We start from the raw sequence: 13,632 nt of genomic DNA, 5'->3' as shown, positions 1-13,632 counted from the left end.
GAAGAGTACAGCCAAAAGAACAAAATTTCCATAGAGACAAACAGATGGAGGCCCTTCTCAAGGCCAAGTCACGTTTGTGGACTCCCAGCACGTCTTTGGTTTTCCAGTGCAATTAAAAGATCAATAATAATAATAATAATAATAATAATAATAATAATAATAATAATAATAATAATTATTATTATTATTATTATTATTATTATTATTATTATTATTATTGTTGTTATTCATTCATTTGTTTACTTATTTATTTTATTTATTTATTTATTTATTTATTTGAGACAGGGACAGCACACAATTTTGGCATTAACCTTAACAGGAGAGATGAGAGAGATGCATTGTACTTCAGGTTGTAGCATCAGTGCTAATTTCCACTTGTCGTCCCTGGGCAGGTTCATTGATTGATTGTATTTAACTGACCTTGACTATCAACTGTTCTGGGTTGTTTTGGGTTGATGGGGGAAACCGGAGCGCCCGCAGGAAACCAGACAAGGGGAGAAACATGCAAACTCCACACAGAAAGGCCCGGGCGACCCGGGGATCGAACCCAAACCTTCTTGCTGTGAGGCATTAGTGCTAGCCACTGTTATTAATAATAATAACAGAAATAGTTTTGATTTTGTTTAAAAAAAAAAGTTTAATGACACTACCAATTTTCATTTTACAGCTATTTTCTATTGTAGTGTCTAAACAACTATCAATATTCAGCATTCTGTTAGAACACAAAAAATGTTAACAGAACAAAAAAAAAAGTGTATCCCCAATCATTTCTGATTCTTAGTCAATTGTATTTCAAATTAATAACATTATTACATTATTAAAATTTGAAAGGTTGTGAGAGAGGTGTTTGTTTGTTTGTTTATGTGTTTGTTTTTATCTCATAGGAATACACTTAGGAAGATTTTGCATTTACCAGGCTGTAGTCAGATATATACTCATCAGCACTATAAAGCTCTCATCTTCATGTTTACCATTTCATTAGTGCTAATAGGAAAAACAAGTACATATCATAACCCATATAATTAAATGCTCTTAAACGCCTCCTGGCCTCTTTCACCCCCACACTGTTATTGCAGATGCCCTGCCCACAGCAGCTCCATAATTACGGTGTTAGTGATGGGCAAAGACTGGGGCAGGGACGGGGGACACACTCTGAGGAAAGAGGGGTGTATCTTTCTGGGCACAATGATCCATCACCATAGCGACACACCCCTCTCCTCGGCAACCTGCCCGCTCCTACCCCCTATGGCACATTGGCACGGTGCCCGAGAGTGACAAGGTGACACTGGCTGTTTTTTTTTTGTTTTTTTTTGTTTTTTCCCTCCTCACAGCACCTCAGCTTCACCAGTAGACTGACGGGCAGCAGGAGAGGCAAGCACAAACCCGCATCGCACATAAATCATTCACTACTTGACAAGGCCCGCTGAATGGTGATTGCTTTTGGTTATCTTCAAAGCTCTCGTTTTGTTGTCTGCGTTACTGAAAACACATGTCGGGAGCGCCACTGTCGGTCGTGAATAAAAATCAAATGTCTTTATGCATGACAGGTGCAGTGATATGCATAACTGGGAGCCGTAATGCGTTCGATTTACTGGAAAAAGGGAAAGCAGTCAAAACATATTGCCGTGCATTGTGGGAATAAATGAGTTTCCATCTGAGGGTTGAATAAGAGGCAAACAATGCTCTATTTTGTTTATGTCGAACTTTTATGAGGCAGCGTGTGACTAGAATTGACAGTTGTCAGCTGTGTAAACAAGTGAAGAGATACAGTACTTTACTCAAGGATGTTACTGAAGAACATATGGAAGAGTATCATATGTAGAAATAACTGTAGAACTATACTTAATTCATAATTTTATTTAGAATACATTCTCTAATCACTTTTTACTTGTCTTTGTAGTTGCAGAAATAACAAAAAATGTCTGTTATGTGTTATATGTTTTAGTTTTATTTATTTATTTATTTTTACACACACTATCAGTCAAACATTTGGACACACTTACACTCATTCATGTCATGTTTTTTGTTTTTTTTTTACTACTTTTCTACATTTTATACAGAAGACATCAAATTTATGAAGCAAGATATATGAAATTATGTAGTAAAGAAAAGAGTTAAATAACTTTAACTTAGAGGATTTGAATATAAAATACTTAAAAAAAAACATATTTATTACAGTTTTTAAAAATATTTCTTTGCTGCATAATCCATTTTACTTCATATTTTTGATGTTTTCTGTATGTATACAGTAAGTAATAAAAATAAAAAATTAAAACATTGAATGTCAAGGTGTGTTCAATTTTGTCTGGTAGTGTGTGTGTGTGTGTGTGTGTGTGTGTGTGTGTGTGTGTGTGTGTGTGTGTACGTATACACACACACACACACACACAATACTTTACATATATACATATTACTTTCCCTTATTTATCTCCACGGACACAACCAGGTGATGCCACCAGACTAAGATACAAGTCAGATCTGTGTTTTTCAGAGTATTTTAGCAATTAAAATGTTGTAATTGAATAAATGAAAAGAATAATTTCATTAAAGAATAATTTCACTGACACAAATAACATGTGGCAGACCCCCCACCAGAAAAGTTACATAGTGCACCTTTAAACACTCTGCTAATGACACTTCAATCCTTACACAATTGGACATCTTTAACACAGTCCCACATTCCTGTCCTGGGACCAGCTTTTTCTCACTTTGTCAAAAAATTAATATGCGAGGTCAAAACCACATTGAACATTGCAAATTATTCAAGGACACGTTAGATGAGCTCAATATGACGTGTGCAACATTAATCAGGAATGCTGGAATAACACTGACTATAACTTACACAAATGCATGTCATTAAAGTGTCTGAGGATCACAGGTGTTGACGGAGCCGCTGTCTCTTTAACTTGAATTGTTTGAGTTTTGACCTGGAGTTGAACCTCTCCATTTGGCCCTCCCACAGATGTGTTATGAGCGCGCAGATAATGGCTACGACTAGAATGATTGCTTGTGCTATCAGAATATGATCTTTACATCTAGATGGAATTATTGTTGAAGGACCAGGCCGTATGTCAAGTGAGACACTGTGAAGGTTTATGGTCTGTAGTGTAGAACAGCATCAGTGTAACAAGGAAGTAAGATGTCCTGTTTAAAAAGTGGGGGGTTGTGAGAGGGTGCAATGGTAAGAGTGCCATATAGAGAAATGTACAGACAAACATGACAACACTATGTGCAATAGAAATGTTCATTTTGTTGCATTTGATCTATCTATCTGTGTTATACAATTAGAATATATTAAACGGTTAATTTGTAATGTGCAAACAGTGGTACTAGTAGTCTCCCCTTTGTCATATTATAAAGTTTTTAACTCCTTAAAAACATACCTGGAGTTGTGTTTTGTTTCAATTACACGTTTGAGTAACCTTTTAGTCTGTCTACATCTAGTGGTAGTTTTCAAGTTAACAGCTACCTTTAACCTTTAGTTCAGCAGAGATCGGGAATGCCAGGGCTGAAATTATACAAATTATTCAAATGAAGCTGTGTGGAGTTTAAAAACACAGCGGAGCCCCTCCTCTATTACCACATGAGATCACAAAGTGGCACAGAGTGTCTCAGTGTGTATGCAGGGTTTGTGTGTTAAACGTGTGAATGCATCAAAGCAAATCTACAGGTTTTTGATGAAGAAACAACATTTTACAGTAGATCACAAAATAGCAGAATAAAGGTCTTTTAAGATTTCAAAGGTCATAATCTGGACATTGTTTTTGAGACTTTTCAACTCCCATTTCAAAGTTATTTTCAATTTGAATGTAGTGCTTGGGAAGCTAGGATCACACTGCCCTGGGCGAGATTAGAGTTGCCCTCAGGGAGGAGTTATACTTGAATCTGCTATGTCTTTGTTACCTGCCTCGTTATGGGTCATTTGTTCTCAATGCCCAGATAACTACCTTTGAAACCCTCTACCCTGGACCATTTCTGGACAAATGAGAGACTACACCAATTTGTTTTATGTTTTAAAAAGTATTTTCATGGTCATTTTGCCATCAGTTATGTTTTTCGTTTTGTTTTTTATGATTGAGGGACAGTAAGTTTTGCCCATTCATTTAGTGGTACAGTACAGACGAGGGAAAAACAGAGAGCGACTAGACAACGTAAACAACAGCACAAAAGCCCAAAGCAAACAGCCATTCTTCTTACAGAGTTCAGATGTTGTATATTGGCCTGACTCTCTCTACTCAAAGTTATACTCAACACAGTTTTTCACAGTATTCCAGACATTTATTGATATGTGAATGCTAGAAACAGGCAGTATTTGCAGTCCCAACCATAAACTGTATATATATATGGACATAACCCACTAGCTGCTGTGTTCCGAATAGGAAATGTTGACGGGGGGGAACTTCTGACTCTGGCTTCAATTGACTTTACATTGAAAAATTGTCACCCCTCTTTCCGTAACTTCTGCTGTCAAGCTTGTCTTTTTGGTCTTAAAATGTCCATATTAACCCGCTCTACATGATACTGGTGTTTTTATTTTGCTATTTGGTCACACATTACTATTTAGTAACATGGAACTCAGCTCTAAATTGACTCCTATAACCATTAGTAGGCCCATTGACAGAAATTTTATATAAATTCATAGAAAGAGTGTCCAATTCTGAGCACCTGAAACCCTAATCCACCTGTCTACTGCACTGACCATAACCTTGTGAGCTTCATTTGGCTGGAGCCGAAAGTTAAGGCTGAGGTCGCACTCCATTAGTCCACTTCTTTTACAGTCTATAGTTCCAACATTAAAAATAGTAAAATGTATTATACATTATCCATTACGTCCCATAAGACCACATTGTAATACTGTATATGACAGCATCTTAAAAGTTAGAGCAGAAGAGCCTGAGAAATATTGGTTTATGTGGCAAAAAATAATAAAATTACTTCCATTACTGAGGAGCTATATTTAAAGCTATACAACCTCTTATCCTGTCACAGTTTAGTCGATGACGTTTAAGTGTGTCAGATAAAAAAATCTGGTATATAATGCACTATCCCTATCAATTTGAACTTAAATATATGTACTTTAATTTACTTACTACTAAGTACTTTTAACATAATTCCTCTTTAAGACAAAATACCAAACAGGCAGTTAGAATCTGTTTTCCAGCTTGTCTCTGCTAATGAAATGAGAGAGAGAAAAATCTTTGCTCGTTTCTAACAAATGCAGAATAAAAGGCCTTCTTCACAATGCATACACTTTTAAATGCCCAAGGACACAGGAAGTTCTTCTACTAAGTACTTTATTATGGGGCTATGCAGTGGGCACTCAGACTCAGCCGTTTGTGTACTGCAGTAATGTTGGACAGAGTGGTTTCCATGTATACTGAAGACAGGGTGATGGTACCTTGGAGGAGATGTTGTTTTTCTATTTGTTGATCTTGATTAAAAAGAGCAGAAAGGCCTGGATCAATTTGCATCTGACAACCCGGAGCTGAGCAGAACATGATAATGAGGGGTTAATACAAGAGTGCGATGTGCAGAGAAATGTATATGGAGACTGCAAATATAGATGGATTATTTTGTGGGATTCATAGCGTAGAACTTTACAGGGTTTTTAGGGGAAAAAAAACTGCCTGAATCAGGATGACTTAAAGGTGCGCTATGTAATGTTTCTGGTGGAGGCTCTGCCAGCTGCTTGGCATCGTGGAGATTTTATTGCTTTGTCTGAAGTGTTTTACAGTGTGACATTAAATCTCCCTGATGACAAGTAGGTGATTTCACTAGACCAAGTTACCATTCAAGTCTGTGGAGAGGTGACACCGCTCACAATAAGAATGCATGTTTTTCGAAGTATTATTGAATTACTAGAACTATCTGTAATAAATAAATGCAAGATAGATATATAGCTTTAAAGCAATAAGATATTTAATTTAACATTTTTTTATGGCAAGTTTTTATTATAAGATCTAGTGTATTCAGTTACTAAACAGGATATTCAAAATCCCTTCAGTTTTTCTATCGAACATATCAATGAAATGAAGAAAGTTAAACCTTGTTCTATTCATTTTTAAAGGTGCACTGTGTAACTTTTGTGGTGGAGCGTGTGCCTTCTTCTAGTCTCCATGGTGATGTTATTACTTTGCCCAGACTGTTCCACAGTATGGCATTAAACAAACATATCTTGCATTTATTCAATTATAGGAGTTTTTATTTCTCAAAACTACCACAAAAAACATGCATTACTATGAGCAGGCCCACTTCTCCACAGATTTGACCAGTACCTGATGATGTGGCTGCTTGTCTCCATGAAGACAATTAAATTTAATGCCATACTGTAGAACACTCCAGGAAAAAAACAATAACATTAACATGGAGTCAAGCAGGTGACAGACCTTCTACCAGAAAAGTTACACACTGCACTTTGAAATATTTGCTTTTCTGGTCATTTTTGCACATAGAATGATACTGTTTTTATATGAAAACAATACATGATGAGAAAATCGTGTGTCTTTTTCTTACATCACTCTAAGTAAACTCAAACTGATGTCTCCAAATAGAAGACGTCTCCATATATTCACCTGCAGTGTGTGGCCTTAAAGGAAAAATGACTAAGTGCCAAGCAGCGAACAAGAGCAGCAGTGGGAGGTGCCAAGAGGAGCTATTCTGACTGCAGTGCATCTGGATGGGTGCTAGCTCACGCCCGTGACTTCCTATCCCATATGGGAACGCCGACTTTGTTCGTCATTAGCTCTGCGTGGGGTCTAGCATTTGTTTCCCCGTCTCCAGCCGAGTTCCTCTCATGTCTAGACTCATAGCCTCCTCCCTGTTCACAAACCCACTCCATGACACAGTGGCCACATGACATGTCATCTGCCCGTACACCTCAGTGGCAGGCGTCAAGCGCCAGGCGTCGGGCGTCAGGTGCTGATTACTGCGGATGTCACCCATTGTGCCGCAGTATCACGAGAGGTGCTGTGATCATTAAGAGTGCTCTAGTCACAGTATGGGTTTGTTCTGACGGAGTGACAGAGGAACTGGTGACACCGAGAAGGCTCATTTACAACATAACAAAGACTTATGTTTGCATATATGTCTCTGTCATCTCCTCTTGTTTAAATGTGAAGAGCTTTTTGAAGTTCACTAGACTGACTTTTTTACATATCTGAATAATAATACATTGTATTTATATAGCACCTTTCAAGACAGTGTGCTTTATATTATATTGCCAACTGCTATTTTAGCCACAGCAGTCTTGGGGTAGACTAATGGATGTGAGGCTTTTAAACTGTGCCATCCACCCCTCAGACTTCCACCAACACACATACACACACACCTGCACACCCGCACACACACGCACACACACACACACCTACATATACTAGACAAGGTGAGGTAAAATGTCTTGCCTAAGGACACAAAAGCAGAACTTGGTCCAAATGGGAATGGATCCGCTGACTTTTGGTTTGGTGGCCATTTCTTTGTCATTAATAAGATTGTTCACAAATCGACCTATAATTTAGCCTCAAACAGAAATAAAACAAAAAATAAACTCAATTTATATCAAGAACCAAAGTAAAAACATACCACGAGGCAAAATCTCGTCTCATCTCATCAGCTATGGCTTAATGTAAGACTTTCAATTGAGCTCCTCCTCCTTTGGAGTTGTCTGCTTTATGGAATCCATTGTTTTTTATGTCAATTCTGTTGAGTGAACAGATGGAAACTTTTGTCATAATCTGGCATTTTTACAACTGTATTCATAACAGGTGTTCGTAATATGCACTGCTGCATCAAATATATAAATAAATAAATAACATTTTAAAAAAAGCTTTTGGCTTTTCCTATGACTGTTGTTATTACTTCTTGTTGCAACACCACAATTTCTGATTTTTGGAATAAATTAAAAGTGTTTTGTGTGTGTGTGTGTGTGTATGGTTTATATATAGAAAGAGTTATTTTATTTCTTTACTGCATAATTCCATACATCTCACTTTGTATATTTGGTGTCTTCTGTATGTATATCACATGTAGAAAGTAGTAAAAATATAGTCATATAATCAATTTTAATCAACATAAGCAATATTACTCATTATAACTGTCTACTTTTAGATCCTTTTCCTTTATTGAAAATGAGCACAAGCGCTCCGGAACGGCTAGGGTGCAGTTCTGTGAAAATTAAGTATGACAAATCATGCTTAAAACCTGCAGCAGCCAAATGAGTCCAGTCCAAGTGTGTTTTATGAGGCAGTTTGTTGTGACAGAGGCAGATTTCACACCGCTCTCTTGTGTTGGGGGACAGTAAAATTAGTGCTGAAGTTGGAAAACTGTTGTAAGCCTTGGGGATCTTTTAAGGACCAATGCGCACAAGCTAGCAGCAGCAGCAGTATACTGGGATGAAGCTATTTGTAGCATTGTCTATTGTCACTTACAGATAGTGGGAGGCGGTGTGCTTTTTATAAGGTTAGCTCCCTGGAGTTTTAGCAGATCCTCTTCCGAAGATAGTGCCCGTGTGTCTAAACTAATAAAAAGGTAAAAATAGGAAATATGGATTTGACTCTTGATTTTTCATCACTCTCTCTTTCTCGGATGTCGATTGTCCGGATGAGGCAGAGTGAGGCGACGTGTGCAAAGCTAACTGATCTTGACATGTGTGCCGTGTGCAGAGAGGTCGTGATAAGGTTTTAGCTGATTCCAGCACAGGACAATCAACAGGGGCTAAGACTTTGGGATGTCCTCATGTTTAAAGGTGCACTACGTAACTTTTGGTTGAGCGTCCGTCACCTGCTTATTTCTATGGATATGTCATTGCTCTGACAGGAATATTCCACATTACCCTTATACATATATATTTATAATTTGTTAAGCTCAAGAATACCCAGAAAAAGAGGCATTCTGACTGTGAGAGGGGTTGCTTGTCCACAGATCTGTCCTGTAACCTGGTCTGGTTTGGTCTCCATGAAGCAGTAACATGAAGCATTTGATGGAAAAGTTACACAAGATTTTTTTATAAGTCAGCAGTTTTATAGATTAGTTTGGTTTGGTTTTGGATATCTTAGTTTAGTTCTTTAATGACACAGAGACAATGCACAATATACATTAACCTTAACACGAGAGATGCATTGTAACATTTGTTTACAATGAGCAAACGATAGCAAAAGTTTTGTAATTGAGCTGATGCGATTAACATGAGCTAACTGAAAGCACTGCTCTGTTAGAAGCATTGTTACTCAAATTAGACTTTAATCTGAGCTTTATTTTAAACAATCTGACCAGAAAGAACTGATTTAGCTGGAATTACATCAGGTGAGATGACCTTTGTGCTTAAAAATTATACTAAAATATAAAGTGAAACATGTTGTCTAATCTCACAGTGAACAACATAAAGGTAAAAACTTGACTGAATACATTTGTTTCCATAGAGACTCTGAAATGACTATAGGATCATTTGGAAACTTTTACTTCAGAGAAAGAAAAAAAAAGTGGAGTGAAGTAACTCAATTTTGAAGTGACCTTTGGCTGGCAGTAATTTCATAGTTATTGCTTTAAAGCACATTCAGTGAAGCAGAGGAAGCACAGCACAGTCATAATCATAGTGGGTTAGTACATGCACATACACTATGGGCAGAGTCTGTTATTTTTGTGTTTTAATTCAGGTACTTTGCAGCTGATTATGTTGCATGTGGTTTTACAGAAGCTAAAACCAGGCAAATTAGGCTATTATCATAATATTTTTTTAGACAACAATTTCACACATTCCAAAAGATTTTAGTGAACATCTAAAACAGCTAACTATTAACCAGGACCTGGAATCACAGGGTCCCTCATGATACAATACACGATACATAGCTCACAATGTAATATTATCACAATATGCCGATACATGAGATAACTGATATTGCACATGATATACTTATTAAACAGCATATGAAACACATCTGTACGTCGTAACGTAAGTGTTAACAAGTTTCCTTCCACTAAAAAGCAACAAACTTCTGTTGCAGTCACAAAAAAATAGCTAAAGACCTCAAAAAATACTCTTGGAGATATATTGATACGGCAGCCCACAATAAAGATACTGTATCACGTTATATAAATATTTTTGCACACCTCATTTTTTTCTCACCTCACACAACATTTTACATTCCTTGTTTACCTTTTGCATAATATGTCTCTACCATTTTCACTCTGCGATTAACGTTTCAGTAATATACAACTATACAGACCTTTTTTTTTTTAAAAGCAAACTGGCATATAGGCTGAAAAAGGCAGTGACCGATCCCTGATTATATTCTATAATAATATGTCTCAAGGTTTTGCACATTCTACTAGCAATAACGCATAGTGAGAAGCAGTTCACCTGAGGCTGAAACAATAGCTTTTTGCATCAAAGAAGCTACTGCGACAGTAAATAGTTGGTAGAGCATTTGTCCACTGATCCAAAGGTTGGTGGTGCAACTCCAGCTCCCACAGATGAATGTTGTTGTTGTGTTCTTGGGCAAAACACTTAACCCACCTTCCCCCCAGTGTCTATGTACACTGGTGTATGAATGTGTGTGAATGGGTGAGTGGTTCCTTTTTGTAAAGCTCTTCGAGTGCCTTGAAGGTGGAAAAACACTATATAAAAATGTGACCATTTACCACTGACCATTTACCAGGTCAACTTTTACCAAAGTTGTTTTTTTAGCAATAAATGTTTGGTAACATATTATTTGAAAGCATCAAAGGAACCGCTAATAGAAGTAATGCCACACTGCCCCCTGAGAGCCAAAAATAAACACAGCATAACCAAACCACTATGATCTGGCTCAGTGCTTAGGAATCAGAGTTATGCTTTTAATTTTTTTTATATTTTTTTTATTCAAATGCCAATCTCTGATTCTTGTCTATCTCCAATGCACATAAGACCCAAAGTAAAGTTTGGCTAATGTTGTGTTTTAAATAGAAGTGATTCACTCCATTCATAGACATTTGCCTGTTATGAGTCACTAATGAGTCAAGCTCCAGAACTTGTCCACACTTTTAAAGAGGCTCTTGCCAGTTTTCAACCTACAGCAGATTGGTTTAATGCCACCAGGAAGTAAAATCATGTCAAGGCCAAATTATTTCTGCACTGTCTCAAAACAGTCTGGCACAGAAGCACCTAGACTCAGAGGAATAATTAATGACAAACATAATATACTTTGACAACTAGTATTTTAATCATTCAAATGTGCACTTTTCCCCACTTAGGCTTTGTTGATTACTTATATGTCAAGGAGAAAAAGTGATTCGTTTTTTCTGGGGTTATAGAAAACAATAATTGCCCATTGTGAGATAGGTCCAACAATACTAACTATCATACTAACACCAAAAGTGTTTGCAGCTTCTACCACTGATGTGCGTGAAGTGATATATATATATATATATATATATATATATATATATATATATATATATATATATATATATATATATATATATATATATATATATATATATCTTAAATAAAGCATATCATTATTATTAGGGAAGGACAGACCGGAAAATATCGGAGCTGAAGAGCAATGAAACTAGAGGTGTGGCTTTATATTTTCAAAATCATAGTATAACTGACAATATGTTATAGGTTACATTCCATATAAATACATTGTTGTTATTATTACAACTTTAACATGTAGGTCTCCTCCAAGTATTTTGTGTTACTGAGGTTTGATAAGAAATGTCCATTGGTACTGCACTCATAATATAAGACTATATTGGACTATATGTAATTTTGTTTTTAAATTTAATAAACACGACCTGTGTGTGTGTCCAGATATGAAATGTACATGATTGGGACAGAGGAAAACAAACATCGTCGCTGGATTCAAAAGGCAATCGAAATACGGAAACGTGCCCATAGGATTATAAACAGGGATGAGGGGGCTTTTTTACTCTCACACACCTGGAATACTGTCCTGAGGAAGTCGGACTGCAGATGGCGCTGTCATCCTGCCTCCACCAGTAGGAAAACAGTACCAAAAGCTGTATAAATCAGCTGACCGGACACGTTACAGTAACATCGTGACTGCTCTGAGGAAGAGCGTTAGTGAGCAGTCGAAACTGTCAGGTATGATTAACAAACTCTTGGTCTGAAAAAAAGAACCTAATCACATAAAATATCTGAAGACCAAATGAACCTCGTTGGACTAGGTTTATGTTGGTGTTTTGATTCTCAAGAGGATTATCCAATCAGAAAGCAGAATGAGCCTCAAATGAGTCTTTCATTTGGGTTCAGTAGTGAAATCCAATTGGTTTAAACCTAAAATGCTTCTCTCTGATTTGAATGGTCACTACCTAAACCCCTGCACGTGCAACCAATTATGAGTCAGTGCTAGTGCAGCCGGTGAGGGAATTCTGGAGGATCTGAGCCTTCACATGAGCCACTGTCTATACATATACTGAGAACGGGACAAAATGGTAAATGGTCACATTTTTCTATAGCGCTTTTCCACCTTCAAGGCTCTCAAAGCGCTTTACAACAAGGAACCACTCACCCATTCACACACACATTCACACACCAGTGTACGCAGACACTGTGGGAAAGGTGGGTTAAGTGTCTTGCCCAAGGACACAATGGCAGTATTCATCTTTGGGAGCTGGAATCACACCAGCCAACCTGTGGGTCAGTGGATCTGACCACTCAACCTGTGATGTTTTATGTCGAGACCAACCTTCAGATCAGTGGGCGAATGCTCTACCAACTGAGCTACTGCCACCCCGGATGTGTGTCCTCTGCAGGTTAAGACACTGGCAACTCAGATTTAGTTGTGATTCTGATAACTTTTTTAAACAGAAAGAGCATAGTCTACAGCTCCTTCAAAACTTATGGAAAAAATTTGTCCAGTTGCATAACCAATGACGGGGACTGTATTTTTGTTGCTTAAGCTGAACTCATCACAATTCCCCAAACACTCCACATTTATATTTGAAGAGGCAGAGCTGCTAATATAGAGATCTCCTCATGACAGTTACCCAATGGAGAAGCACATTGTGATGTAACAGTGAAGGCCCATTCACTCTTAAGCATTAGATAAAGCTCAAGACTGAAATAGGTCCAAGAAGTGAGTTTTCACTTTAATCAGTGGCTTGTTGGTTCAGTTGGCTCTCTGCGCTCAACAAACACAACCAAATGGCAGCTTCTGGCACAGAAACGGCCGACGCACACACTTCAGGGTAGAGCAAAGGACACTGGGAAATCAAGGTTTCATTAAGCTGGGCAAACATGAAGAAAGCCAGCGGTGGTGTGCGAAAACCAAATATATCTGTGGCTATAAGACTGATTATTAGTTTCCAACAATAGTGAGTGAAGCTTGTCTCCTGGATTAGAGGATTAAATGCTTTATCTTCACATTGGAAGAGTTATAACCAGTGCTTTTGGTGAAGTGAAAATGGTCTGTAAACTATTCACTTCTAGGTAATTGTTAAAGGCCCAGTACAAGATTTTATTCCATGTATTTGTGCAAAAACTTGCCACAATACAGATATATTGTCTAAGCAATTGTAAGTAGAGGCAAAATGTGTCCAATGTGCATTTGACATCTAATTATGACACATTTTCAGATCAGGACATGCATGCTAGTTGTTGTACCGTGATTGCAAACCCTCTCTGTGTTTAGG

The sequence above is a fragment of the Boleophthalmus pectinirostris genome, unplaced genomic scaffold (assembly GCF_026225935.1).
Source record: "Boleophthalmus pectinirostris isolate CB_2022bp ecotype Guang Dong unplaced genomic scaffold, ASM2622593v1 HiC_scaffold_17, whole genome shotgun sequence".
NCBI lineage: Eukaryota > Metazoa > Chordata > Actinopteri > Gobiiformes > Gobiidae > Boleophthalmus > Boleophthalmus pectinirostris.
This window is presented reverse-complemented; position numbering follows the sequence as displayed.